Consider the following 27501-nt stretch of genomic DNA (forward strand, 5'->3'; position numbering starts at 1 on the left):
AATAATTACTACTATGCTTGATAAATTAAAGATTAAGATGTAATTTTAAAATTAACCACTAAAAGAATAGAAACAAAGTGAAATACTATTAAAAATATGCAAGAAAAATTTGAAGCAAAGTATATAAAACAATAAAAAGTATAATGTTATAATAGCTTAAAAGATAACCAATCCAAAAAAACCAAGCAAAAATGAGAGAAATAGAAACATAGAACAAGCAGGACAAATAGAAAAAAATAAAGATGATAGATTAAAAATTAATTATATTGGCAATTAAGTGTAAGTAGACCAAATTATTCAGTAAAAAATAAATATTGCTAGACTAGATTTAAAAATTAACTACATGCTGTATTCAAGAGACATATCAAAACCATAAAGCGACGAAAAAGGTTGAAAACAAAAGGAGACAAAAGGAGCTTTATTGAAAACATTATCCAAAAGTCAGCTACATGAATAGACTTTATGGCAAAAAACATGACTTCAGAATATTTCTCTTGTGAAATATAACCATTCATTTCTAAATGCCTTTTTTGCTAAATGGTTATCATGGGTAGTGACATATAAATTAATCTCCATGAGCCATTTTATTAGACAAAGAGCTTTGATATTTTCTTCTTCACTCTCCAAATATAAAGGAATAATAAACTAATAAATATTTAAAGATATCTTATCTTTCAAACTTGTGTATAAGTAATTATTGTCATGTTATAATTTAGGATGATTCCCACACCACAGCCTGCCCTGAGGTCAGCCAACTTCTTCCCTAGGTGAATCCTAGGTTATTAACTGCCTGGCGTCAGGGGAGACTGTAGGAAAGAACCCAGGATGACAGTGCCTTTGGCATGGGGATGGGTGAATGTTGGTGCCACACTCCCTGCCCGCTCTGCCCAGCTTTCTGCTGCTCTTTTGTCTCTGCCTCCCACAGTGTGTGGAGAGCTCATTTCTGTGGCTCCTCTGACGCGAGCTAAGCTTCCCTTATCACTGAGCAACAGAAGAAGATATTCGGACCAGAACAGTCTTCCACCACCCCACCAAACCTCAGACATTGTGTCCCACCCCCTGCCCTTAATTTTCTCTCTTCAGAACACCAAGACTGGTGATGACCATTTCCCTGTCCTTCTTGCATGAGAATGGCCTAAATTACTGTGTTTCCTGTGCTTGTACCAGAGAAGCAGAGGTCTTACACTCTCAGCCTTCTGGAGCTGGCAGATTTGGAGAGAGTAGAGAGAAGGTGGACATGCTCTCTGCTTTGGCATGTGGGCTGTCCACATATGCCCTTGCTGTAGTCTCATTTGTGAAGAGCGGCCATGCGGTCGGTCAGTTAGGGAGTTCAGCTGTTAAGTGAGCGGTGGACAATTACAGCTGATTGGCATTAGCACTTCCTAGCACTTCTCCCACACGTTTCTCTCTCATCCTGAACAGCTTTTATTCTGCAATTGCTATGCCCACCTAAGCCAGAAGTTCTAAATACCCCTCTAATTGTAAAGTTACTTGTCTGGTAGGCTGTTAGAAGAGGTAAATAACTAGTATTCAAAATGAACAGTTGACTTCTCGAATACTAGGTTCCTAGAGTTAACTTAATGTATGATTTTGACCATTTGTGATGTTGTAATGACCTGTGCAGTGACCTGAAGAGAGAAATTTCTTTATTGGCCAGATTCCTCATCTTTCTGGACCAATGTAATATACAGGAAGTTCAAGAAAATTTCATGGAATGGCAACCTAAGGGAGAGGGCGAGACTTTCTCTATGCTCCTCAAATCTCCTCCTAGGGGTACATTTACATGCATCTTGACATTAGAAAATCAGAAGAATATAGGCATGACAAGGGAGGGAAATCTTCTGACCTTTTTCCTAAACTAATTTCCAAAGAGAGAAACACACACCTAGGATTCACCAGGGAATTTCTATATAGAATATAAATAGATGGAAGAAGGTAGTGATGAAGTGGCAGAATATAAACTTATTCTTCATATTCTAGGACTCTGATTTGCTGGTAGGTAATGTCATGGTATCAGAGGTTATGCACATGAGTGTGGCAAGAATATTAGTTCCAAATGTTACATGTCCCAGCAACACACCAGAACTTACTTCCTGCCTTGGAAGCTGCACTCAGAGGAATGGTTGTGCACCTCATGCCAAGCACCAATCCTTCATGGTAATAGGCCTGTCCCAGTCCCAAGGCTGCCAAGTCACTGTGTAGAAACATTCTTTAATAATTTTTGTTTCCAAAACATTGCCCCATTTTATCTTTTTCCTGTCTTTCCTCAAATAACTGCATCTTTGTCCTCAACCGTTGAATCATTGCATGGAGCAGACTTGCCTTTGCAATAAAGACTCAAGTAGAGGTAGCAAATGAAGTTACTGTGATGGAGAAAAAAGAAGAAAAACAGCTATATATATTGGCCTGCAATCAAACTTTGGTTGCTCAGGTGGGAGAAAAGATGCTTGAAACTGAAGCACTATATTCTTAGTCATAGCTCATAACACATCCAATACTTCATGAAGTTGCTTCTCCCACAACCCAGAGCAGGCCCTAGGACTTCATCTAGTGGCTTCCTCACAGAAATGGAGCCACCTGTCCGTACCTGGACTCAATGACCACACAGATCCCAGCTATACTAAGCAGCCTACTGTTTCTGGAGCTTGGTCTAGGATGGAAGAGAACTGCAGGTGGGATCTAGCTCCTTCTAAAGGATATAAATTCTCAGCTGAGGAATCCAAAATTGTCCCTGTATGGAGACCTCTGTGCTTCTAGGACATCTCTGAAGCTTGACTACTAAGAATTCTTATAAAATCAAGTTTCAGAATGTTTCCTCTAGGGAACTTCCTACAGAGGCCTTTTGGTGGCCTTTACCCCAGGTGCTAGGGACCTGACTTGGTGAAATTGAGAAGTCCAAAGGCCAGGTGCACCAGCACAGTGACTTCTTTTTGTCCTTGCTTCCTAATTTCCAATCCCTGCCAGAGACTTGTGCTTCTCTGATATGTACATATGTTTCAAAGCCAACACAAGTCCAGAACACACTAGCTCCAGGGGTTGATCCACTGCAATTCTTTTCCCAGCACCTCCCATGGTTTCCAGGGCTCCAGTGACCAAGGGGGGGGGCGGATTGGGGGAGGATTGCCATTGTTTAGCTAGTGTGTTGGTTGATGTGCATTTAGGCTACAGGTGTGTCCAGATTTACACCAGAGTCAGAGTGCAGTGTGGCAAATGGATTGGAGTAGACTAGACTTGGCGGTCGGGAGGCCAGTTTTTGATCTGCTTATTAATGGAGGTAAGAGGTGATGGATGGAAGAAGGTAGTGATGAAGTGGCAGTGGGTCTGTAAAGAGTCCAACAAATTTAAGCACTATTTATTAATTATACTGGATATAAATTTCTGTGCTGGGAGGCTGAGAGCGTTTATCCAAAAGGAATAGCAAGATATGGTTTGGATGGACAGTGGCGAGGGTAAATGTACGAGCCGGGGGTAGGAACAGATTTGAGTGCTATTTTAGTGATCAACTGAAACACAGGACAGTGTTTTGGGGATGCTGTGTCTGGGTCTGATCTTAGAGTGTTGAGGTAGGAGAGTGGTGTATGATGCTGACAGGGAACTCACTGGTGCATTGAGTTTTAGCATTTGTAACTCTGAGATGTGTATGAGGCATTAACTTGTGAATTAAGAGTTGTGAATTGGAAGTTCAGGTTTATAGTTTAGAAGGAGATGTGGGAATCAATACAGATCTGGTTGATATAGGTGGTAATTGAAAGCCCGTTGGCCAGATCTGGCGTGTGTCTTCGGTGTTGGGTAGAGGGGCAGATAGAGCCAAAGCTCTTCAGAGTCAAAGTGATGGCCGTTTTCCCTGTAGAGCTCAAGTTTATGACTCAGCCTGGAACTAGCTTGACTTCTCAGCAGGAGAAGCATGACTGCATGTCACAGCTCCTGTCTTTCAAAAAGTCATAATGACTCCCAGAGCCAACATGTGGGGCAGCTGTCCAGGTTCATCTCTTCAGTCTAATTTCTCCAGAGAAAATTGAGGAAAGAACTCTCTCCACTATTTGAACTTCACCAAAAGACCACAATGTTATTATTTCAATGATCAATATTTCTTTAAAATAGTCTACTCCTCATACAGCTAATAAATTGAAGCTTATTAATTAGGAAATTGGATTATTCCAAACTATTAAGCACTGATTGGAAACTTAATATTGATCTTTTCAGATCATATATCCATTCCAATGTTTTACACATCTTAAAAAGAAGACATATAAAATTATTATAATGACTACAAGACTGATCATTACTCTTTTACCAGAAAAGCTACAAAGGACTAACTCCATAGACCAAAATTTATTTCTTCCTTATCTCTATCTTGATTCTGTTCTTTTCTCCCCTCTTTCTTTTAATACTAATTCTGGTTCTGATTCTTACTTCCTCCTTGGATGAGAACTTTACTTACCTAATCTACAAGGTAGGTTACCTTCTCAGAACCACTAAAACAACAATGTGAGGCTGAAAATTGCAGATTTAGGAACAGAAACAAGGAACCTAAATGATTTTCTGGTGTTTTTCTATCGAAGTCTGTTATGCAGTTGGAAAGTATTTTTCAGAGTTAAGAGTTTGACCAGACAAATCAGATATTTTGATATTTATAGTTTTGTTAGTATAACTTTCCTGTAAAAACCTTTGGTTTGGATGTCTTTGGAATCTGTTTTGGAGGTGTTGCTAAGGCTTCCTGAGTACTCTAATGACTCCTCCTGCAGACAAAGAAATGCAGGCATTGGTGGTTCAATGGTAGAATTCTCGCCTCCCACGCGGGAGACCCGGGTTCGATTCCCGGCCAATGCACGCTGGTTTGCTCGCGTCCATTCCTTTGGTGCTTTTTGTATTTCTACTGCGCAAAATATACTGCACAAGCAAAGTGCGGTCGTTTAGGGATTTTGGTTGCTGCGGCTGTAAACTGTGGGCAATGCCAACCAAAGTGGTGGGGCTGTAGCTGGAACCTAAGACTTTCAGAAACCAATCTCATAATCAGAGACCAGGCAGTGCTTGGACTCAGCAACCACTTCACGAGTCTGTCTTTGAAAGTGGCAGTGTTTCTGGTGGCTCCGTGATTTAGAATATTTGGACTTAAGACCACTGTTAACTTTCAGCCTTTCTCCTGGAAGATCTTAGGAACCCAAAGAGCCATCAGGTCACTGATTCGCAGGCTGGACCGTGGGCTGATCGCCGGGCCACGTTTCACTATGGAGCGAGGATCAACAGATGAAGATCCTGGAAGGAGAACAGTCGCGGGGCCCGGCAGTCACCCCAGTGGCGGGGGAGGCGTGTGGGGAGGAACCCGTGTGGACAGGACAGGAGCTGCGGAGAGGGGGCATCGCACAGAGGTGGCTGGAGGACCCTGGCGTCTGTACACCAGACGCCGTGAACCGAGTTTATTAACATCGTCAGCCACCGCGCCTCCGCCTGTCCCCACAGTGGGCCCATCGGTGTTCCGGGGATTCCGTGTACCTGGCAATGTGGGTCAAGAGGTGTGAGCCTGAAAGTAATATTTTTTTTTAAAAGGAAAACGAGCTACAGAATCTAGGGACGGTTTATCCGGTTTTCTTTACATTGCATGACACATTAGGAAGCTTCTCAGAAAGATGCCAAGTTTAGAGTAACGGGTGTTAACGGGTTAGAGACAATGGGTCATTAATTTTCTTCCAAAAATTTTTTCATCTAATAATAGCTTAAAATTTGTTTTTTAAACTATATTCAAACTAGCTATATGTCTCCTTTTCATAATAAATTTATTCATGTTCAAAGGTTTCCTTATTCTGACATATTATGTCTTTCTACACTTTGTTTATAAACTGATAGTGATTTCTTTTTAAGTTCTTTGCTCGCAGTACTGTGTTGAAATCATCAGGGTTGTTTTACTATTTTGTTTTAACTTATTTGGGAATCTCTGTATTTGTTGAATAAAAATTGTAATGTAATGCCTAATTTCTTGTTTTTTAAGATTTTTCTCTAAACAGGAATCAGGTTTTAGAGAGAACAATCTAGAAGACTTGATTTATAAAAAGGAAAACAATAGGTTACTTAAGGGATGAGGCACACTGAAAGGGCTCATCAGATATCAGGGAGAATTGACCCCAGATGACCAACTTCAAGAAAATATCATAGTAAAATTATTGGACTTTACAGATAAAGAAAATATCCTCAGTTTCTCCAGGCAAAACTATCAAATAAGTTACAAAAGCAATAGAATTAGATGAGCATTAACATACAAAGCAAGGCAACAAGGGAGGAGCAGTTTCAAGAAATTTATATCAAGAAAGTGCCAATTGAAGATATATCCAGCCAAGCTCCTTTTCAAGGGTCAAGGTACAGGGGAATGGCTCCGCTATGACACTCTGATGACATTATACTTCTCCATGTAGGCCACATAGGCCAGGCTCAACTGTAGTCTGACCCAAGTCTTGGCCGAATGCCCTTCTGGAACACGGAAAGATAGACAATCTTGTGAGGCGCTATCAGAAGGCTATTTCTCACTGATGTCTTGTGGGAGGTTCCCTGTCTTAGAGCAGGCTGCCACTAGGCAGTTTGTCACCTGCCTCCCTGGTTCCGGGGAGACAGGGAAATTTCTACCTTCCCTCCACCCCCACCCCCAGGGTGCAACTACAAACTATAAAACTGCTTAGCTGCAATATGAAATTAGCTCCTTCACAACAGAGCAAGCCACCACTTGTATCTTCTTGTCTTCTGATCCCTCCAGTGTGGTGTCAGGCCGTGGGATTATGGATGTGTGGAGCTGACAATGTGCTACACCTGTTTATGCTGTGTGTGTAAGCAATAAACCACCTCAATTCATTTGAGATTGTCTCCTTATTGGTCAAGTCTACAGAAATGTGACAAGCGCACCTAGCAGCTGCCACTATACTATTGCCTAGGGACTGCTAGACTGCTTGACAGGTTTGGTGTCCAACGTGGGGCCAGTAAGGTCACAATACCCTCTTGGAGAAAATACAGAAGGGACTGTGTGGGCTACGTTAGGGAGTACGAGAAGGCTCTCCAAGGTCTTCTTGCCTAAGTGGTGGCTATGTGTGTGGGGGGGAGTAAGGGTCCTCCAACTGTCCCACAAGTTAATGAACATTTGGAGGCTGAGTAGTGACAAGGAAGGATCGAAAACAGCCACGTAAATGGTGTTTTAGTTGTTGCTAAAACTTTGTTGAAACTGAGTAGGTGGCCTCTTAAAACTGAAAGCAATTGAAGAGCTGTGCTTACTGTTGTGGGGCTGCTCCCTCCATGCCCCCCTGATCCCTCTCTTCCCCTCATCCTGGCCCAGGTAATGAGAGGCCTTCCCACTGTTCCAATTGACTTCACAGGCTGGTTCCACCTCTGCACACCCTGAGCTCCCAGTCAAGGAGATAAAATGGTCCCCTGGCTGCTGTTGTAACTCGTCAAGTGCAAGTGTTAAACTCCTTGGTCTGTGTTCCTGTAAAAGAGAGTGTGAATTCAACTGACAGAGTTTGCGTAAAACTTGCAGTAAAGAGAAAACAACGTCAAAGTTATGAGTGAGGCTTCTGAGCCAATTCAATGTACAGTTGTGACAATGTGTAATTGAAATTAATGAGTTACATGCTTATACCATGAATTCTCTTAAAGTGGTAGAGGGGAGTCTTCTGTTCAGAGTACTGTCACATGTAAAAAAGTGCTAATGGGACAAACTCCCCTGACGTTTGCTACCAGTGGATGGGTCAAAATTTAGCGTGAGTGCCTGTACCTTCTATGTCCCATCTTTCACTGTATAAGTAAGATCGTGTTGGGTGGCAAGTCAAAGATTTTCATCTCAACAGCTCTGACTGCAGTGTTATCAGACCTCTGCTAGCAGGACTGACTGATAAACCACAGCAAATTCAGTAGCTTGCTTGCCAAATAAAGTTTCTTGGAACTATGTGGATAAATCCCTCTGCAAATGCTCAATCTCTCTGGCAGCTGAAAGGAAAAAATAAAAAACAAACAGCTTTTCCCAGAAAGTGAAGAACTCTATATTTCTAGTACAGAAGCCACTACTGCATGCTAGGCTTTTAACTCTTGCCAAAGTTTGGCCAGTTTGTTTTACAGTAAAAATTGTTGTTCCACTGTCTTCTGACCTCCATACTTTTTGATGAGAAAGCTACATGTTGGTTAAAATTTGAAAAATGCAGAAATAGCATTAAAGTAACAATCTGCATGGCCACCAAACTCAACTCTTCAAAATAAACAGTATATAAAATATGGTGAGTGTAACTTCAAAAATGGTAGATTAGAGCACTAACTGGTGGTGTTTGGCCAGAGGAGCAAAGAATTCTGAAATCTCATTCTGCCGATAACCTAGGTTCCTTGGTGGATGTGGAGCTTCCTGAGGGAGATATGTACACAAAGAAAAGTGTATGTAATCATAATTTGTTATAGGTAGGGCTTGTACAACACTAGAGAGAATTCCAGTAAACTGGACCAGAGCATAAGGCTCAGGTTAGGGTCTTAGAGGCTTTTGCTTCTAAGCACAAAACAAATTTTCTTAAATGAATCTTATGATGCAAGTCCTAGGAAAGGAGAGGGCAAGAAGGCAGATGGAGTGGGGATGCAGGGTTGGAAGCTCCCCTTGACACCAGCCAGGTTGACAGTTTTGATGCTCAGGCAGAAAAGGGAAAGGAGTAGCCACACCCTTTTGCATGATATTCTAATAGATGGTGTCCTCAACCACTGGAAAAGGAAGCTCAACCATTAGGAAAAGAAGCTCAATGTCTGTCCTGGTTTGTGAAGAATGAGAAGAGTTTTTGCTCCTCCGTTGGATATTAAGGGTTAGGGATGAGGGAAAGCAGAGAATTTCCCTTCTCTACACGAGTATTTCCTCTTGATCTTCTGATGTCATTCCAAGTAATGATAAGAGAGACAGATGTTAGGTAAGTCCTTCAAAAGGCCGTTTTCTTCCCATTGTCACTCCTCCTGCGTATCATGCAGAGCCAGGAAATGGGCAACACAACTGGCCAGGGAATGCCATTTTAATATTAAAGCATAGTCTTTTAAAGTATGTGAGAACATGGCATAAATTCAATTAATTTCAGGGCTACAGTATCTAAGAGATCACCAACATCCTTCCATTATATTTCCCTTTTTTGAATTATAAATAGTTGCACTATATGTTTACATATGTAAAATATTTATAAAATGGTATGTATTACTACACAGTTGAAGATAATTCATCAGATAATGTTATACAGTGGGCAAACACATGACAGCATAAACCAACTATATCAATGTGAATAATGTAAGATGTGATATTTTCTTATTAAATTTATTATTGTTATTATAATTTCTTATTTTATTATTAACTTTTAATTATCATTAAATTTTCTTTAGAGAAATAAAAATACAGAAAAATTAATGATCTAATAAGGAATTTTCCCTCCACTACTGTCCACATCCAAATAGATAAAGTGACTGTCAAAATGAAAATTAAATGATGAAGACAACTCCTCTCTGGTTGTTAAAAATCTGCTCTGGTTCCAACTAGTCTGAGGTCTCCAGAAGCTATTACCTTTATTTCTGGTACTTATTTATGTTTGCCAATACTTCTAAAGACGGATTTGGGGACCCTCCTGTGTACCGCGTTTCCGAAATTCCTAAAGGTCAAGCGTTCCTATGAAACTATCTGAGCAAGGGCTCCATATCCACAAAATTTAGAACGAGACAGACCACTGCAAGCAAAAAGGCCCAGCCTTACATTTTATTGCGACTAATCTTACCTGAAAGAAAAGAGTAAACACCAATACAGAAGAGAACAGAGAAAGAGTCTTGAATTCAAGTTTGCTGAAATACTGGGCAGTTCTTGCAGTTTATTTGTCTCTTGTAGACAAAGTCTACGGATAAATTGACTTTGAAGAGATAGGCTGATTGTAAATAAAGTTTAAGATTATGTCTAAAAGCTACACGTTGGTGGGCGGTATATACGGGAGTTTTAAATTCACACTTCGTTGTACCTAGCAGTTCCACTTTCTGGAAGGTATCCTCGATAAATAGCTCACCCCATTTCCCCATCAGTCTTGGAAAAAACCTGAACCATAAGCAGTTAGAAAGTGCCAACTCAGTAAATAGGAAAGAAAATGAACCCAACAGCAAGAGAAGTCCTCCTTCCCTGACCGGGAATCGAACCCGGGCCGCGGCGGTGAAAGCGCCGAATCCTAGCCACTAGACCACCAGGGAACTGCGATAGCACTTTCTTTTTCTTTTTCAGTCCTTCTGAGAAGAGCTACACTTGCACTGACCTCTAGAAAAATCCGTGGGTCTATCCTTTCCAGTGTCGCCTGCCCTTTTAAGGAATTGTTCCTGAAGGCCATCTCCTCCCTGCTTTCTCCAAAAGGCGAGCCCGCACAGGACGCATCCAGCCCCGTGCCGGGACACTGATGCGCCCGCGAGGCCCCCAGGTCCGCCAGTCCCAGTCCCACAGCCAGTTTCCTCTTGCCGGCGGCTCCTCTGACCTGCCCTGGAGACGCGCCTCTGTGAAGCGCCCACGTGTGGAGAGAAGGTCGGCGGAGCCGGGGAGTGGACAAAGTTGCCAGGAGAGGGCGGGAGGGAAGGTGCCCAGGGTGAGACTCTGGGATCCCCAACATCATAAAGGACCCTCAGGGATGCGGGAACCGAGACGGCATGGATGGAAAACTCTTTCCAGGAAGGCTGAGGGACCCCAGAACTGCATTCTGGATCTTTCCCTTACAACCTGCTGCACCTGCAGTTTTCCCACCTCAGTTGATGGCAGGCTCAGGCCAAAAGACTTGACGCCGGCCTTTCTCTCACACCGCACGTCCAATTTGGCACAAAATCGTGTTTCCTCTCTGGTTAATTGCGGACTTTAGTCCACACAATCTTTTCTCTTTCTTAGTCTCTGATCTTGGCAAACGAATCTCCTGATAAAGGCGTGGAGATCGAGTCAACTCCCAACCCTCGTCCGTTAAGACTTTAGGGTTTGAGACCTTTAATCTCGGGATCCTGGGGTTGGGCCGCCGTTGAGACTTCCTTTGGCTCTGCCCGTCAACATCAGCCTCTTCCGGTCCTGTCCTCCAGGGCCAGTGGCGAAGCCCCCTCAGCGCGGCCCCTCTCGCCGGGTCAGGAGCCCCACACACGCCTCCAGCGGCGCCTGCACAGAAGCGTCGAGAGGCGTTGATGCAGTTTGAGCCGAGCTCGCGGGGCGCGCGGGCGCCGACGGCGCGTTTGTGGGTTCCGGCACCGCTGTGCTCCGCCCCCCGGTTCTCAGCCGCCGGCAGTAACGTCCGCGTTAGATTGAGCGGCGAGCACGCGCAGGCAGGGAGAGAGCGGTAGGAGAAGGTCGGCTTCCCCAAGTCCTGTCCAGTAAGGATCAAAAAACGATCTTGAAGAGACAGAAAGGGAGACGTAGAAACAGAGCAAAGGGAAAGGAAGAAATCCTATGAGATTTCCATGAAGATCAAATCGGAGTCCTCTGGGACCCGGTCCTCCTGTCGCTGGTGAAGGTGAGTCCAGTTCCCGTCTATAGCTGGAGCCAACGCAGACGAACTTGGCCTGATTACCAGCGAGTAAGCAGCTGCTCTTCCTCCCTCTTTGGGCAGCACGTGGTCTTGTAGCGCTTGAACGTCTCTCTCTGGGTTTTCTACACATTCCAAGGAAGCAATTGGTAAGTTTTTTAAAAATACCCTTATTTGAAGTAAGAGTACTTTAAAATCTTTTAGCAAAGGAAATTATTTCTGATGAGTTTTGAACTGAGGACTCTTAGGTGTGGGGGAAACTAAAGAAAGCAACAACTGTTGAAGCTGTCACCCAACCAGGGGCACTTCAGCAAGGTAGATTTGACACCCCTCACCCCCGTCAGGTGGACCCATTTTACTTTCAATGCATTGTTTGTGGAACTTATTTAAATATGCATTTTTTAAAATATATAACAAGTACATCAAGTCCACCTTTTGCTATTTTTACAAAGATGAAAAGAAGAAAAATCAAACAAATGATAAAGTGTCATAAAATGCCTTTAAATAACTGGTTTCCACTGAAGTTCTTCCTCCCTTTATATGCCCATCCAGCCTCTTCTCTATCCATGGCGATATCCATGGCCAAACTCTAAAATCAGTTTCCTGGTTCCAGCCTATTCTTCCCTGTACTGTATCTAAACGTCTCTCTCATCTTCCTTCATATGCAAAAAAAGAGTCAGCTCTCCTGCAGCCTCCATTTTGCAACCTCATGTTCAACATGTTCAGCCTAGCAAATGGGGCCCTCCATGAAACTCTATCTCCCAAGAATGAAGCAGAAAATTTAGATAACACATTATGTTTCATGGTCAGAAGTGATTAAAAGGCCTAGAAAGTGAGTTATATTTTGTTTTAAGGAAAAATCCAGAGTTTATGCTGAGTGTTGTGGACATTGTGCCTCTCCATTGTCGTTGCACACAATTGAAGACTTATTTTCTTCAGAGGGTACAAAGGAGGATCTTTAGCAAAGGGATCAACCAGGACATGGAAGGGCAATGCCATGATACTGAAGTGAAAGGGACTAAGTAACAGCATTGTTTAATCTGTGTGATGACTACAAATTATGTACATATTTCAATTTTTTTTTTTTTAAGATTTTATTTTTTCCTTTTTCTCCCCAAAGCCCCCCGGTACATAGTTGTGTATTCTTCGTTGTGGGTTCCTCTAGTTGTGGCATGTGGGACGCTGCCTCAGCGTGGTCTGACGAGCAGTGCCATGTCCGACGAAACACTGGGCCGCCTGCAGCAGAGCGCGCGAACTTAACCACTCGGCCACGGGGCCAGCCCCCAAATTTTATTGAGCTGTGCAAAAAATGTACAAAGCTGGTGGGTTTACACTACCTGACTTTGACTTACTATAAACTATTATAAATAAAACAGGGGCAGTAGCATAAGGAAGATAATATAGATAAATGGAACTGAGTTGGGAGACGTAAAATAGACTCACACTTACATGGTCAGTTGGTTTTCAATAAAGATCTAAATTCAATGGGCAAAAGAATGTTGCTGAAACCAATGGTGCTGGAAAGAAACTCTATTCCTGCCTCACCACAGTCACGAAAGTTAATTTTTGATGGATCATAGAGTGAAACATTAAAGCTAAAACTATAAAGAACGAAGAAAACATATGAAAATATCTTTATGACCTGGGTAGGCAAAGATTCCTACACAGAAAACAGAAAATAATCAATATAAAGGATAGTGATAGTAAATTAGACTTTTTTGACGTTTTAAAAAATCTTCTCATCAAAGGGCCCCCTTAAGAAAGTGAAAAGGCAAGCCACAGACTGAGACTAAATATTCAAGAAACAAATCTGACAAAGTACCTGTGTCCAGAATACCTTATAAGTTCTTAAAGATTGATTTAAAAATCAAGCAATGCATTTTTTTTTAAAGATTTTGTTTTTTCCTTTTTCTCCCCAAAGCCCCCTGGTACATAGTTGTGTATTCTTCGTTGTGGGTTCCTCTAGTTGTGGCATGTGGGACACTGCCTCAGCGTGGTCTGACGAGCAGTGCTATGTCCGCGCCCAGGATTCGAACCGACGGAACACTGGGCCGCCTGCAGCGGAGCGCGCGAACTTAACCACTCGGCCACGGGGCCAGCCCCTCAAGCAATGCATTTTTAAAAGTACGGGCAAAGGACTTGAACAGACACTTCAGAAAGAAAGATATACAAATAGTAAGCACAGAAAAGAGTGCTCAATATCATTAGTTGTCAGGGAAATGGAAATTAAAAGCACATTGAGATATCATTACACTCAGTATAATAAATAAAATTGCGAAGTCTGAAAACACCAAATTTTGGTGAAGATGTGAAACACGTTAAAGAAAAAATTATTCATGACTTTTGTTAAAGGACAGGATGTCAGACTTTATTCTGGAAGACTATTACAATGGGATTTTGTAGTAGAAGAGAGAAATCAAACTCAATTCTTAATACAAGGAAAAGTGGAAATTTATAGCAAGGAGCAGGGTGAAGGTTAGTGAGTGGAAAATTACTAAGAGGAAACATCAGGGTTAAGGGGAGATTCTGGCTAAACCAACCTAACGGATTCTTGCTGAAGGTAGGCCACTGTGATCAGGTATCACCTGTTGGACAGTGGAGGATGGGGAACCTGATCAGATATCGTGGATGGGGGAATTCTGGTTAAAATGACTTAGCAGGATTCTTGCTAAAATTGGACAATGCAAAGACAAACTCAGAAGTTTGAAAGTTAGGGCCTACTTGAGAAGAGATTTCAGAGGAAACTGAGCCGAGTTTGGTGAAGAAGAGAAGTTTTATTCAACAACCAGAACTATCATTGTCGGTGTGACTCTAAAATGATACAACCATTTTGGGAAATATTTTGGCAGTTTCTTATCAAATTAAACATACACCTCCCCTTTTGATTCCATCAAATCCTCCCTTAGGTATTTATCCCAGAGAAATAAAAAAATGCATCCACAAAAACATTGTAATAGAACATTGTCATAGAAGCTTTGCTCACAATAGACAAGACTGGAAACAACCCTAATGTCTAAGAGAACAGTAAAGGAATTGTGAAATATCTGTGCAATGTGTAGGGGAGGCAGACATTTCCTCTACCCGCTCTGGGTCCTTCTGGCTGGAGAAGGAGTTAAATTCAAATGAGACAGAATAACAGGAGAAAATTAAACAAAGCTTTATAACATGTATACATGGGAGATGCTCAGGCAACCTGAGCAACTCACCAAAATGGCTGAAGCCACCACCTTAAATATCATCTTCAGCTAAAGACAAAGGAGGATGTTGGGGGTGGGGGGAATCAGTTACGGGAGCTTACCAGGCAAGTACAGTAAACAAGAGTCCAGTGAACAAGAGGAAGATTATTATGCAGATTTAAGTCCTTGCCTTCAGGATGGATTAAGAGTTTCTAGAGATAAGGTCATTCTCCCCTTCTTCCTGGTACAGAGAGGGAGACACCTTTACAGATGGAGATTTCCTTTACAAATGTAAACGTCTCTTAACAAAGGGTAAGTAAATTCTACTTTTCAGAGTTTCTTTCCTGTTTGCAGTTTTTTAAAAGTGACCAGCCCCAAATAATCCTCATGCCAAAGAGACATATCTTGGCGTGGCCAAGTCCAGTCCCCTACAAATGGAATATTACTCAACAATTTAAAAGAAAGGAAAATTTGATATACTCAGTGACACAGATAAAACTCAAAGACATTGTGCAGAGAGAAAGAAGTGGACACAAAAGCACATATACCCTTTGATTCCATTTAGAGGAATTTCTAGAAGAAACAAAACTAATTTAAGGTGAAAAAAAAATCAGGATAGTGGTGGTCAAAAGATTCAGAAGATAAGGACAATAATATTCACGATTCTGCTGCTTATAACGTTATTGATCCAGTAGTTACTAAATCCAGGCATATCTGACAGCAACAGAATGAAGGAGAATATCCTTATTAGTCCCATTTTACAGAAGAAAGAAGTGAGGCACATAAAGTGTACTTTATTTGTCCAAGGCCACACGAGGGCAGAACCAGATTTACAGCCCAGAGCTGATAGTCTTGAGGACGGATTAGGTTGGGTCTTTCTTTTCAGATTTGGATATTTCAGGATTTCTCAACTGTAGGGATGGGGAGAAGAGCGAGAAGGAGAGAGGGCAAGAGAGGGAGTGAAAGAGGGATGGAAGCACAAATTCTCTCCCCGCCCCCCCATTCCTTCCTCCCTCCCTCTGTCGTTTTCTCTCTTGCTTTCTCTCCCACTTCAGCTCTCTCCCTCCTTCCCCATTCTGCTATATACCAAAACCAATTCTCATCTTTATGGATCTGGCCTGGGGTTTCTTGGCTCTTGTCCAAACCCCACCTACCCCGCTGGTTTTCTCTGGGTACCATTTCCCTGTTGGCCCCGCCCCTTTCCCTCTCCTGGGGATCTACTCCGCAGAACAAGTGGCCTAGTGGAGCACCAGGAGCCCACAGCGCAGACTGGCATCGTAGGCCTTTCCCGTTGCCCGCCCCACGAAATCAATTAACCGGAGTGAAGTCCGGTTCTTTTAGAAAGAACTTTCCGCTTTGAAAGACCTTTCATTATTTCCATTCTCAGGATTCTTCATGGAACTAAAAGCTACAGACGACAATGTATTCATTCAACAAGTCCTAGTAGAGAGTCCTGTGGAGTGGCAAATCCTATTGTCGACAAAGGGACACAGGAGCGACCACTGCCCTCGTGGAGCTCCGGTGCTGGACACAGGAACCTGCAGCATCTTTCCGAAGGCGTCTCAGAAGCCTGGGCAAACGCTCATTCTTTTAGGTGAAAATGAAGAAAACGGCAAGAGCCATCACGAGAGCCCACAGGCTGTTCACCTTCCCTAGGCCCCCACGTGGCCCGGGGGATCGCGCACCCGGGCGTCTCCAGGGACGCTGGCCTCTGAGGCGGGTGACGGGCAGGGCGGGACGAGGCCGTTCTGCTGCCCTTCTAGTTTCGGAATCATCAAGTGCACCAGTTTCCAACGCGACAAACAGCATGATTCATCGCTCTGGTCTCTCCGTTTTTCCGAGGCTTTGGACTTGCAGGTGGACTTCAGGGCGGGCGACACATCGTGGGGGCTGAGTAGGTGCTCACATCCTAAGGAGACCAGGAGGCGGAAGCGCTCGAGTCCCTGTGGCGCAATCGGTTAGCGCGTTCGGCTGTTAACCGAGAGGTTGGTGGTTCGATCCCACCCGGGGACGTAAGCCCGTGGATTCCAACTTCGTCCTACGTGTTTCCTGCTCTCCATCTCCTGTGGAGTTTTCTCTTACACAATTTACCCTCCTGTGTTCTGGGCTCTATCCTCCTCACACCTCCACAACCAGATTCTCACACAGTGTCTGCTGGGATGTCAGGTTTCTACATGCAGTAGAGGAATTCCTGAAACAGAGTTCTGCTTCTGGTGTGAGATAAAATCTTTATTCTGCCCTTTACAGGCTTGAAGAGTAAGCTGAACTTTTGGTGCTTCAGCATTTCTCTGTGCGTGTGTGTGTGTGTGTGTGTGTGTGTGTTTAATTTTCTAGACATACTTGCATTCCTTTTTCAAAATGCTTACTTTGGGAAGATTGAGCTTCTCAATTGTGCTTACTTTTTTGTTTTAATTAAGACTAATATTTAGAGCGTTTCGGGTTCACAGCAAAATTGGAGGGGAAGGTACAGAGATTCCTCGCACGCTCCCTGTCTCCCTCCCATATGCATAGCCTCCCTCTTTATTAGCATCCCCTAACAGAGTGGTACATTTGTTGCGGCTGATGAATCTACATTGACACATCACAATCTCCAAAGTCCGTAGTATACATTACAGGTCACTCTTGGTGTTGCACATTCCATGGGTTTGGAGAATTTATAATGACATGTATCTGCCATTATAGTCTCATACAGAGTATTTTTACTATCCTGAAAGTCCTTCCTGCTCTGCCTATCCATCCCCCTCACCCCACCGCTGGCAACCACTGATCTTTTTACATACAGTATGGAGCCTTTTCACATTGGCTTCTGTCACTTAGGAATATGCATTTAAGATTCCTTCATGTTTTTCATGGCTTGATAGCTTATTTCTTTTTAATGCTGAATAATATTCCATTACCTGGATGGACCACTGTTTATCCATTTAACTAGTGAAAAACATCTTGATTGCTTCAAAGTTTTGGCAATTATAAATAAAGCTGCTATAAATATCTGTGTGCAAGTTTTTGCGTGGGCATAACTTTTCGACTCCTTTGGATAAATAGCAAGGAGTGCAATTGCTGGATCATATGTTAAGAATATTTTTAGTTTTGGAAGACACTACCAAACTCTTGCAAAGTGTCTGTACCATTTTGCGTTCCCACCAGCAGTGAATGAGAGTTCCTGTTGCTCCACATCCTTGGCAGCATTTGGGGTTGGTGTGCCACAGGTTTTTCATCTGTAAATATGAGGCCAACGAAAGTTTCCTTCCCCCAGGATGTGCCTGGATTTGGTAACTGCTCTATCAATAATGTTGTGATCTGGTGAATCATCATTATCCTCTGCATTATTTTTGACAAAGGCACTTCTTCCATAGTTTGTGCATTATTTATTTAACCTTTTTCATATTGCTTTTTAAATTAAGTTGACTTCATGGTTTTATGACTACAAATAATGCTGCAACCCTCATTCTTGTTCCCATATCTTTGGCTACTTACACAGGTATTTCTGTAGAGTGGACAACTGGAAGTGCACTGTCTAAATTGTAGTGTTTATACGCTTGTAATTTCAGTAAATCCTGCAAATTTGCCTTCCACAGAAGCAGTACCAAATTACTCTCCAATTTATTTTCCAACTCTATCAATGTCCCCTTCTTCACTTACTTGCCAACACAATAATCTTTCTATACATCCATCTATGATATTCTAAGAAGGGAGTGGTACCCTTCTGACTTATCTAAGGGGGAGGTACAACAGAAGGGTGTTTGAGCATTACACAGAGAGATTCTATTGCGTACGTTGGACAGCTAATGGTGGTTGACAGGGATCTATTCCCTGTTAGGTAGTAGATGACAGCTAATCTAGTCTGTGAGTCTCTTTTGATTGCCTGTTGTGCTGTGGATTCTGGTATTTCCTGGTACTTGAGACCGTAGTGATACTGAGCAATGAGTTCACTCTGTTCTCCTTGATCTGAGCCAATTAATCACAATGAGTTAGGGAGTGAGAAAGGAAGATTTAATTGGATTAGCTGACGTGATCAGGAAGATGACAGACTAATGTCTCAAAAAAAAACCATCTTCAAGGATTACAGAACCTTGAGGTAGTTATATAGGGAAAATGGGCAGTAAGGAGGGGTTTTGTTTCAGGCATAGCGGACTCCAGGGCCTTTCATTGTTCCATTCTGCTGTCAGCTGTGATGGATACCTTGTAGGTGTGTTTCCCACCTGTGGTCAGCCCGTTTCTGGAGACAAACTCATAGAACAAAGTTTTAATTTATCAAGCTGTTGGGGAGTACATATGGAAGTGGAAGCCATAAATCACCAGAGCATGTGAATTTTTTTAGAGTACGTGCAGAGAAGTGAGTAGTCACACAGAGGAGGGGCTGGGGCCATTTGGCGTAACAAGATGGCCTCACTTATGCTCACTTACAGTAGCGATGAGAAGTTGTTCACATCTTGTCTCTCCAGTGAGGGAACTTTATGGGCCCAATCAGTAGTTGTCAATTTCTGCAAAAAGTGGAGTATCTGTAATAAGGATGATCTGAATACACTTGGTCCCTCCACAGGAACTCTTGGCTTTAATAAATTGCTTGAATGAAAGGAGGTGTTAGTACAGGAAGAAAACTGAATTTCTAGCATGCAGGGGGCAACTTTCATTGATTGGTAAACTCAAGTTTCTAAATAGCTAAAAGATTTTTCTTTAATGTTCTTTAAAGATTGTTCAAATGAGACCCAAGAAAGGAGAGGAAAAAAGATATTTATATCATGGCAAACAAGCAATTAAATGAGCAACATGAACAATTCTGACAATTATACAAATCAAGATTTAATACTTCCCAAAACTATAAGCAGTAAGGTCAGCCCTTAGTAAAATCATGAAAATCAATAACTTTGTGAACAGATATATACCCTGGAAAAGACAATGTCTTGCGCGACTCAAAAGGACGTCATGGAATTACTCCAATTTTTAGCAATGAGGGTCCTTCAAGGACCTCATGTTGCTAAATTATTTCCTTTTGTTTCCTTCACCAGTAAGCACTGTTAATAGATGTCATTGCCTCTCTTCCCACCTTAAATAATGATACCACAGTTAGTTCCTTTAGAATGCCCAGTAGGTTGATGGAATCTTTCCCTTTTGTAAATATATTTTCTCAGAGACAAATCGATATGCTTTCTCTTCCTCTGGAGGGAATAGACAAATTAGCTCTCAAAAACTTTAAAGGTGTTACTGCCAGATTAGTTTAAGGGTGGCAATAATCACTTATATAAATTTAAAATAAGAGAATTAAGAATTTCTAGAAAAAATGTTTTGCTACTTATGCTTTAAATGTGATATATCCATAAGGAAAAATTTTGTTGCTGAATTTGCAACATGGAAAAATAAATGATTTAGCTATAGATTGAATGAATGGTCTTGATTGCTTGGTACAAAAAAAGGAAAGAAATGAAGTTGATAGAGAGGAATCTTAATACTTTTCAACAATTTAAGTAATTTAAATATTTGATATATAATGGCATTGAACAAGTTTATGTCATGTTGGATATTTTATTTGTCAAGGTGACTCCTTACAAAAATTAGAATGGTTTAATAATTTTGGTTTAAAAAGTATCATGTATTTTCCTTCAGATTTTCTCATAATGTGGAAAATAATGGTTACATAATACTCTAGTATATACAAGTCTTGGGTTTCTTTTGGCTTGAAAGTCCTAATTCAGTTAAATTTCCTAAATTTCCTATACCGGTTGTACTGCTAAAATAAGCAAACGTTAATTCCAATAAGTATTTCAATTGATAAAATTTTAAAGTTATGAGTTCAAGTAATTAAATATTCCAGACGCTATCTTTAGAAGGGGATAAATTCTTACACTTCTAGCAACCAGAGGACTCAATTATTCCATTTACAACTTTTGATAAATATTTTTAGGTGTCTTCTAATATATGATCCCAACATTCTCACATTCCAATATGTATCAGCTTATTTTACAATTTAAAGACCGATAGTTAACCTTAAACCTTTGACTAATATTAAATTGTTATTTAATGAATAATCTTTGATTGCCTGCAAATTCTCTCTCTCTCTTTCCTGTTTGCTCTAATCTCCCGATAGATTGGCTGGCCACATAAATATCACTTTACTTGGGGAATGTTGTTGTTTGCTGAGTTTGCCTAGATTTCTGTATTTTGTGGGTATGTGGCTGGAGCTGTGGATATTCTTATGTGTTCTCTTGACTCTCTGCAAAGTGCAATAGAGTGGTTTGTTGTTTCCAGTGTTCTGACGTTTGAAACTCACATACCTTGGTGTTGTGCACTGCACAGCTTCTCAAACTGCCACCTACATTTCCTGTTTGACATGGACTTTTTGCATGGTACTTGCTTTTGATCACAGCAACCACCAAAATCCAGCTTTGCAAAGAAATGGTATCATTGAAAAATATGTAGTGTGATCTAATGTTGGTGAATTTTAATTTACGTGACTATCATCTCAATAAACCTGATTTAAAAAAAAAAGAAAAGACTGACAATTCCACGTGTTGACCGGATGGGGAGCCCTGGAAACTCTCATCCATTTCTGGTAAGAGTATAAATATGTTGAACAATGCTGGAAGAATTTTTGGAAGTATCACCTAAGGGTTGTACATACACACTTGTGTGCTGTGGCCCAGAAATTCTACTTTTAGCTCTATACCTTACACCTGCACTGTCCAGTATGGTAGCTACAAGACACGTGTAGCCTCTGAACACTTGAAATGTTGCTAGCATCTCATGTTGCAGTGATAATATTTTTGATACAGTAGGTCTCCTAAAACATTATTAAAATTGATTTCACCTTTTTTATTTTAATTTTTAAAATACACCTACCAGGAAATTTAAAATTCCTATGACTGGCATTACATTTCTATTGGAACGGGCCGCCCCAGAGAAACGTGTGAGTGTGTCCACCAAAAGACATATAAAAGATTGTTCCTACCAATTCGAAATATCCTAAACTGCAAACGACTCATATGCCCAACAACAGTAGAAGAAATACATATGTTGAGGTATGTTCATACAAGGAACACACACGGAAACAAAGAACTACGTGGAAAACATGCATACATTTCATAAACGTAATGTTGAAATGACAGGAGTCACACCCACGCCCCTCTCCCACAAAAAAACCCTGTACATACTTTATAATTCAATTTATGTGGAAGTAAAGGGCAGGAAAAACTAACAGACATTGGTGGAAGTTGGTGAGTGGTGGGGGTGGAGATGACTCTGTGAGCTCTTGCACGGGAAGAGTCACGAGGAAGCTTTCTGGGGTCTGGAAACATGCTACACCTCAGTCCGGGCACCACATCAGTAGTTATTCAGGTCGGTTTACATTGGTAAAGGTTTTCGAACTGTACACGTTAGGTCCTTTATATTTATTACACCACAACAAAAAAAGTTGAAAGCCACTCGATTATTGCTAAAGTGATATTGAGATTTATTCTTCTGGTTTGGCCTAGGCTGTTGGATGCAAAGTAAGTTCAAAATCTTTATTGTGATATTTCTGCTGTCCTCAGGTTTTTGACTTTCCTCTGCAATCTGATATCTGGTTACGTATATGTTGCTCACGACCGTTACTTTAAGCTGATATCCAACTGTGTGAGGGAGAGACCGAAGTGCCCATGGTCAAATCTGCTCTTTTGAGAATAATTGTGACCCCAAAAGGGGGAGAGAGGAGATTGAGAAATCCTGATGGGGAAAATAGCACAATTAGGCTTAACTGACTCAGAGGTGCCAAAGGAAGGACACTGGCAGGTATTACACAAAGAAAGTCACCCCATTCATTCCACAGCCAAGCCTTCGAGAATTTTTGGAGCATCTATAAGTAGCCAAAATTGTTTATCTGATGAGTTTGTCAGCTTCACCAGAACAAGCCATCAGACAAGCCGTTTGATGCCTTTCTGCTCACCCGTTTCCTAAGGAAAAGATAAATACAATTCCCCGTTCCCAAGCTATCTGTGGTTTCTTTTTCCTTTCTTCTGCCTCTTCTATAAATTCTGTTTTTGTCTTTGTTTCATGACAACATTCTAATAACTGTTTCCCATTTTTATGAGTAAGCATGTGAGCTAACACTCAAATCTCTTATTTACTACTACTATTTAAATATAGTTTTCACCCTAACGTCTGTAGACACATCGTAGCTAGCTTTGAACTATATTCCAGGCGGACACACTTCCATGGAAAGTTTAGCCCTCGAGCCGTTGGAAGACAGGTCCTTCTCAGTCTTTAAATAAAGCCAGTTCCCCGTTGGTGTGTAGGTAACAAACCCGTTGCAATTCTCTGTGTCTAAACCTCTTTCCTCCTCCACTCTGGTCCTTGTGTCTCACCCTCTGCTTCTGGTGGATCTGGGAAACCTGTTGCGCTCTTGCTTTGCTCCAGGATGCTCTTTTGCTCTCAGGAGGGACTCGGGAATGAAGGGTAATGGCCACCGGATCGGAGCCCCTGAGGTGCCAGAGCTTCCCCGGGCTCGGCCATTTGGCTCCCACTGAGGGTCAAGACCTCTCCATCACCGCTCAAGTCCTACCTCAAAACTTTTTCCCTATCTGTCCTCTAAGGCCATTGTTTCCGTGACTTCCATTCTTATACTGAAGTCTTGTCTGTGCGATAGAGAAATCCGCTCTGCAAAAGTCATTAAAACGCCGTTCTTGAGGATCAAACGCAGTGTCCTGGAGATGGGACAAAAATTCCACCTGTGTCCCGCAATTGCTGACAGACCGTCTTACTCCTGCATCACCTAATCCACACCAAGATTGCATAGCTCTATGTGGCTGTGAAAATGGCCACGGAGGCGCGCGTCCACAGCCCCGGAGGGGCGACGTCCGGACTCCTGGGCGGCGGCGGGCGCCCGGGGCTCAGACGCACCCACCCGCCGGCTCCTGCAGCTTCCGGGAGCTGCGATCAGCGGGGGCGACTCCTGCACAGGGGCGCCTAGTCCTGGGAGTGGAAATCCTGCGTGTGATGCGGGACCCCGAAGTCAAACTGTGGGGTCCCAGGGCCCTGGCTTCGGGGGTAGGCGCGGAACCCTGAGCCAGGGCCTCTCCGGAGCCGCAGTCTCCCTGCCTGAGGGGTCGCTGGTGCTTCCCGGAGCCTCTCCCAGTTCAAAGCAGTGGGCGTCTGGAATGGTTGCGGCAGGACCTAAGGTTTTCATGGATATGTCGTTACGTCTTCCAACACCCCTCGTTTCCGTAGTGTAGTGGTTATCACGTTCGCCTCACGCGCGAAAGGTCCCCGGATCGAAACCGGGCGGAAACAACCTCTTTTTTCCTCAAACTTACCTTCGTGTTGCAAAAACAAGCAGAGGAGGGGACCGGGCGTGGAGGTGCGGCCGCAGCCGCATTTTCCATTCACAAGAAACGTGGCACAACTTCAGTTACTCAGCCCTAGGCCAGTTACTCGGCCTCGGTTGTCTGCTCTGAGTCACAATGGAGACCGGGACACAGTCAGTGAGTCCAAGGCGGGCGCAGGACTAGGCTGGCTTCGCTTACCTTGAGATCCAGACAGACCCTAACCTTCTCATCTGTCTCTGAAGTATTCTCTACAGGCTGACAAGTATCATGTCTCTAAAAACCAAGAACTTCTTTCCTGTGAAGCACACTTGGCTTCCCCACTCCCAGCACACTTGCACAACAGGTTCATTTGCCTGACGGAGCAAAAGAAAACCAGCCGAAGAAACCGGGTCTCCAGGCAAAGGCACGGAGACGGAGCCTCGTGCTCCCCCGGTCAAGCTGGTCTGGGCACGAAAAGGAGCCTGTACACGTGCCGTTGTCAGGAGAGCCGCTTGAGCCAGGTCAGCGATCAGGGCGCAGACCGGCTCCGCTCCTCACCCCCTCAGACCCAAGGGCGCCCCTTACTCAGAAGGAAACCGAGGTTCGGAAAGAGCACGTCCTTGGCTCTGCCGCACACAGTGCTAAAGCTACACCAGAAGGGAAGACAGACCAGTTCCCCTGTGGTCAGGCCTCAGAGCCCAAAGCGTCCCGAGCGTCCCCCGGGCTGAGAGAGGTGAAGGGTGATGGGCAGCCGGCTGAGGGCTGGGGGCCCTGCACAGCTGCGTTCAGCCCTGGGCCGCTGGGACTCGTCTGCGCTTCTGCTCTCCGCGTCTCAGAAATCGAACCTTTGCTTTCAGAATTGTCACCTGGAGAGGCCAAGTTAGAGCCCTTGTGTGACTCCCCGGTGGCCTGGGGCTAGGAGTAGGCACTTTCACTGGGCTCCGGGATTGGTTCCCCATCAGCGACGTCTCTGGGCACGGCCTCCGCATGCAGGAGTCTTCTCTTCACCCCCAGAGGTGAGGTGGGCCTCAAGCTCCAGACGCAGGGAAGAGCCTCTGCGGGAGGCCAGGCCACAGGGGCCAAGGCATCTACCTCCCAGGCTGCAGAGGTGAGATGTGAGGGGCAGCCTGCGCTCCTCCTCCCTTGTCTCAGAAACCTAATGTCTCACTTTGAGTTTTCATCTAAAGAGAACTTGGGGCTTAGGTTCCAATTGCTGCTTAAAAATAATTGAAACATTCAAAAAAGTTGCAGGCATTGTATTTCTTCACCTAAATGCACCAGTTAGCCGTTTCCCACTTTGGCTTTCTCGCTCTTTTTCCACATATTCGTGATTTGCGACACCCTTTGAGAGTAATTGCAGACATCTCAGAATCATTAGTGGACCGCTGTTGCCCCTTTCCTTTCGCAATGTCCCTTGGAACCAGCTGGAGGACTTTTCCTCCAAGGACAGGGGAGGCCTTTGTCCTCTGGAGGAGACCCCTCTTGTCCTTTCAGGAACCTGACACCCGTTTCCTTCAGGCTATAGAGAAGCTTCAGGCGGAGTTTGATTGGGCTCTCCCCTTCTCCCCGACAGTGCAGGCCAGGCCCGCCCTCTGCTTGGAGGAACAGATAGGTTGTCAGTCTCCCCAGCACCATCTGCCCTCCGGACTCCTCCTCGTTGCTTTGGCGGGCAGTGGGGTCTTGAGTCCGCCTGAGCTCCAGCGCTGCCCACCTCTTCAGGGAGACCCTCCAGGGGAGCGCAGCTGCCCCCTTGGCTCCTGCCTGGCTCTCTCTGCCCTGCTGGGATCTTCAAGAGTTGTGACCCGACAAAAAGGTGAAGGATCCTTTCTTGTGGTGCGAGGTTGAGGGGAGCAGGTGGAAAATGAATCAGAGGGAAGGCGAGAGTTCTCAAGACCTTTCCAGAATCCTGCATCTGGCACTGTCAGGTAGGCGGCTGCCCTGTGAGAATGGTGCTTAGTCTTGTCTTGACCTGACCCTGACCTGGTCCTGGGTTCAGTCTGAGTCCAAGCAGACAGAGGCAAGCTGATTCGGGCTGCGTACCCAGTTGTGCCTCTCCCCAAAGTGGGGTAATGACCGAGCTTCTATTTCCGGGATCCCAGTGGAGTCCCAAGGTGCTGTTGATGGGGGTTTTTTTCTTGCACTTCCTTTCTTGCTGAATCTGTGACTCAGAAAAAAAAGAAAAAGGATTTAGCTGTGGATAAATTAGTGGTCTCAGTGCTGGGTACAAGAAAAAAATTCAAGTTGATGATAAGCATGAATCTCAAATAATTTTAAACACTTTAAAGAATTTTAATAATTGACATATAATGGCATGGAAAATGTTTATGTCGTGTCATATTTCTAACGATGACTCCTTGTATGCATCAGACTGGTTTAGCAATTTTGGCCTAAGAACTACTTTTTGTTGCTGTCGTCCAGACTTTCTAAGAATGTGCAAAATATTGGTGGCATAGTATTCTAGTTTATACAAGTCTTGGACTTCTATTCTCTTCAAAATCCTAACGACACTGAACTGCCTAAATTTCCTACACTGGTTTTACTGGTCAAAAAAGCAAACTTTAACTCCAACCAATATTCCAATTTATAAAATTTTATGATCGGTAAATGAAAGATACCATATAATATCTTCTAAAAGGAGATCAAGTCTTATAATTCTAGAAATCACGATGACTCAATTATTCCACATGCTTCTTTTGAGTAAACGTCTTTAGGTATCATCTAATATATGATCCCAACCTGTCTTTCTTTATTACGTGTCAGCTCAATTTGAGATTTTAAGACCTACCATTCTCTTTAAGTTCTCTGACTGATATTAGATTAAGTTAATTAATGTATATTCTTTGCCTGGAGATCTAATTAAGATAGACATAACAAAACACTGTGTTAATGTAAAGCTGATGATATCATTAGAGATTATAGAGTGACCATATGTTAAGAGGTTAAGAGGAGGTGTGGGTCCCCTTAGGGGGTGTTGGTGAGCTTGGCCATCATCGTCACTTTAACAAATGTACCCACGAGCAATGCCTGCTCCAGGAAGTAAGGAGCTGTCACTGGAGGCCTGCTGTTTTCCTGCGGTGCTTGTTTATTAAAAGAAAGGAAAGAGAGAAAAAAAATCCTGGTTCTTGGTCATGCCTTCCGGATCTAGAGTCATCCGTCTTCCTGTTCTTTGCTGTGCTTCTCTGGTGGTGCTCACCGCTAGCGCCCTTAGGCCCGGGCTGGTGGAAGCACCTGGGAAGAACATGAACCAATTGTGCTCCCACTGCTCCGCCCCCCCCTTTTTTTTTTTTTTTACTTTTTATTAAGATTATGATAGTTTACAACCTTGTGAAATTTCAGTTGTACATTATTGTCAGTCATGTTGTAGGTGCACCACTTCACACTTTGTGCCCACCCCCTCACCCCCCTTTCCCCTGGTAACTACCAATCTGTTCTCTTTGTCTACATGTTTAACTTCCACCTATGAGTGGAGTCATACAGAGTTTCTTCTTTCTCTATCTGGCTTATTTCACTTAACATAATACCCTCAAGGTCCATCAATGTTGTTGT

General features: G+C 43.2%; 4 non-coding genes across 4 annotated transcripts; 3 read left to right on the forward strand and 1 right to left on the reverse strand.

Annotated features, from left to right (window-relative positions):
* The first annotated feature begins 4759 nt into the window (after nucleotides 1-4759).
* On the forward strand, nucleotides 4760-4830 carry TRNAG-CCC (transfer RNA glycine (anticodon CCC)). Its single transcript has one exon. It is a non-coding gene; the product is annotated as a tRNA-Gly (tRNA).
* A 5310-nt stretch (nucleotides 4831-10140) lies between these two features.
* TRNAE-UUC (transfer RNA glutamic acid (anticodon UUC)) lies at nucleotides 10141-10212 on the reverse strand. Its single transcript has one exon. It is a non-coding gene; the product is annotated as a tRNA-Glu (tRNA).
* A 6410-nt stretch (nucleotides 10213-16622) lies between these two features.
* On the forward strand, nucleotides 16623-16696 carry TRNAN-GUU (transfer RNA asparagine (anticodon GUU)). Its single transcript has one exon. It is a non-coding gene; the product is annotated as a tRNA-Asn (tRNA).
* Nucleotides 16697-23868: 7172 nt separating this feature from the next.
* TRNAV-CAC (transfer RNA valine (anticodon CAC)) lies at nucleotides 23869-23941 on the forward strand. Its single transcript has one exon. It is a non-coding gene; the product is annotated as a tRNA-Val (tRNA).
* Nucleotides 23942-27501: the final 3560 nt, after the last annotated feature.

This window comes from Equus asinus, chromosome 25 (genome assembly GCF_041296235.1).
Source record: "Equus asinus isolate D_3611 breed Donkey chromosome 25, EquAss-T2T_v2, whole genome shotgun sequence".
NCBI classification, from domain to species: Eukaryota; Metazoa; Chordata; class Mammalia; order Perissodactyla; family Equidae; genus Equus; species Equus asinus.